Source organism: Petaurus breviceps, unplaced genomic scaffold (genome assembly GCF_028583685.1).
Source record: "Petaurus breviceps papuanus isolate PSGF00001 unplaced genomic scaffold, PetGlider_PUasm1.0 175, whole genome shotgun sequence".
NCBI lineage: Eukaryota > Metazoa > Chordata > Mammalia > Diprotodontia > Petauridae > Petaurus > Petaurus breviceps.
Window position 1 is genome coordinate 30799784 of NW_027185764.1, and position 3003 is coordinate 30802786.

Consider the following 3003-nt stretch of genomic DNA (forward strand, 5'->3'; position numbering starts at 1 on the left):
TCCTTCCTTCCTTCCTTCCTTCCTTCCTTCCTTCCTTCCTTCCTTCCGTCCGTCCGTCCTTCCTTCCTTCCTTCCCACACAGCTAATAAGTGAGGCTGGATTTTAACTCAGGTCCTTCTGAATCCAAGGCCGATGTTCTCTCCCCAACACCACCTAGCTGCTCTAAGATTCAATGTTTTCTGTTATACTGTCTATTCCAGACAGAAAGAATAGAGAGCTAGAAGATAGAATCACTCCTTTTAAGTTTCACTAATGAGGCCAGTCCTCTCAGCTCATGCCCTCAAGGAGTTTACCTTTTTTTTTTTTAAGCAATCGGGGTTAAGTAACTTGCTCAAGGTTACATGGCCAGTTATTTCTGGGTGTGGTGCTGAGTGTCTGAGCCTGGGGTTCTATCTCCAGGTCATCCCAACACTGGAGCCGGTGCTCTTACTCGATGAGCCACCTGGCCTCCCCTAAGCAATTGGGGTTAAGTAACTTGCTCAACGTTACACGGCCAGGTGTTTCTGGGTGGGTGCTAAGTGTCTGAGCCCAGGATTCGATCTCCAGGTCATCCTGACACTGGAGCCAGTGCTCTTACTCGCTGTGCTACCTAGCCGCCCCTAGGAGTTTACCTTTTACTGAGTGTAGGGGTGAGGAATATATGAATCAATCAAAAAATATTTATTAATCTCTTATTATGTACCAGGTACACTGCTAGGCATTGAGGATACAAATACAAAGGATGGTAACCATCTCTACTTACAGTAAGCTTACTTTCTAATGAGAGAAACAAATAGTACTTAGAGGGTGTCCCAGAAGTCTTGGTAATTTTTTTAAAGTCTTCAGATTGCACTAAGACTTTTGGAACAGCTTGTATAAAAATATATACAGTATAAAGTTTACTTTATAAGTATAAAGTATATATAAGTATATTTTTATCTAAGTATATATTTATATATATATTTATAAGTATATTTGGGTGTTTATAAGTAAACACCCAAAACGTAGTTTGGGAGAGAGGACTGTAGCAATTCGGAAGATCATGAAAGACTTCACATAGAAGATGTTCCTGACCTATGCCTTTAAGGAAGAGAGGGACTCTGGAAAGTGTAAGTAGAATCAAACAGGTAGCCCAGTTATGGCTGATGGTGAGATCTAAGCTATATTATGGGCTCTTGATGTAGACTGAAGGTATAGGTCATGGGAATTGAAAAAGCTATTAAGTGGGAGGCCAGGGTGTTTTCAAAAGTCATTTGAGTGTATTTTGAAGCCCCCAGTAATGACGGAGGTGATGCAATGAAGGGAAAACTAATAGCCAGGTGCTGACTTCTTTGAGAAAAGAAAGAGACGTAGCGAGTATAAGAGCATAGCCACAAGGAACTGAACTGAGTAATGTAGACAGATAGAGTGAACCTCAAAGAAAGTGAGATTGCTGAGTGATTGAGGGCAGGGGGATTCAGGGATAATGCCTATTTCTTCTCCTGGACCAGTGTGTTCTTAGGGTTGAGGGTGGACTGGGAATGAGAGAATTCAGCAAGAAAACTTGAAAAGTGTGGTTAGAAATGTGATGTCTTCAGGAGAAAGCCATATTTCCATTAGTATAAGAAGATAGTGTGTATGTGGAAAGAAGAGATCTGGGATGAAGGTGGATTTGTTAATGTTAGAGTTGAATGCTAAAGGACAGAATGGAAGGAAGGGAGAAGGTTAGATGAGGAGTGAACTGGATTGGGACAAGAGTCTAGGAAGAGATAGCAGATAGAAGCCTCTCCTCCTGAGGGCAATCATAGGAATTAGGAGCCTAGGACTATGACTTTGTAATCATAGAAGTGCCAGGTGATTAGAATTCCCATCCTCCAGGCTACTATGATGATGAACAGGGTTATTAAGGTATATAGAGGTAGCATCATTTGGCACAGTGTATATAGTACTAGACTTAGAGTTAGGAAGACTCAAGTTTGAATCTTGCCTCAGACATTAGCTGGGTGAATAAGGCAATTCACTTAATCTCTCTTTGCCTCAATTTCCTTGACTGTAAAGTCAAAAACTTTGCTGTACTTCTCTGGTCATACCACCAAAACGCAAGAGACATTTTAGTGCCAAGCATAAATAAAATCTCTGTTGTCCATCTCATTATCTCATCTTCTTTTTTATTTACCAACAGAAATAAGTGAGGGTCATAGGTTACATTGTCCAGTTGTGGAAAGGGACAATAACCAATTTTATGTCTGTGTGTAGAATGGTAGTGTTGTCTATCTGAGTTACAGTAGATATTGACCAGGATAAATAGTATAGTTTACTAGAGTTGACTTTGTTAATTCTGTCTTTAGAGGGCAGAAATGAATGATAGGGGTGACCTTTGGTCTTCTCAGTTGGTTTGCCTTCTAATAGTTTCTGATTGGAAATAAGGGCTCAACAAAGTATAAGTCTAACCTGATTTAAGTAGCATTTACTCTTTCTAGTTGAGAAATGTGGTATAAATAGTTTTAAAAAATGCTACTCAGGGGATGACTAGGTGGTGCAGTGAATGAAGCACCGGCCCTGGAGTCAGGAGGACCTGAGTTCAAATTTGGCCTCAGATACTTAACGCTTGTTAGCTGTGTGACCTTGGGCAAGTCACTTAACCCCAAATTTCCCTGCCTTCCCCCCTCCAACAAAGAAAGAAAAATGCTACTCAGACAAGACTTCATCTCTAATAGTGGAGATGTGAAATTCATAGCTAAGAATGATCACTTTATAATAATCTATTTTATTAATAGAACATTTAAACATAAGTGTAAATGAGCTATAAATTTTAATTATTGTTTCTATATATGGTACACCATAAAGTATAAAATACCTTCTATCTTAAAATAGTTTTAGCACAGTTAATTTTCTTTGTAAAGAATTTAGAAAGTGCCTATGGTATGTCAGGTGGAATGATAATAGTAATTGCTTCTTTCTTCTTTCTTCTTCTTCTTCTTCTTCATCATCATCATCATCTTCTTCTTCTTCTTCTTCTTCTTCTTCTTCTTCTTCTTCTTCTTC

The 3003-nt window shown here is 39.2% G+C and overlaps 1 protein-coding gene across 4 annotated transcripts in view; it reads left to right on the top strand.

Moving 5' to 3' along the window:
• MSH3 (mutS homolog 3) overlaps nt 1-3003 on the top strand; it is a 229874-nt gene that overhangs the window by 67000 nt on the left and 159871 nt on the right. The window lies entirely within an intron of this gene.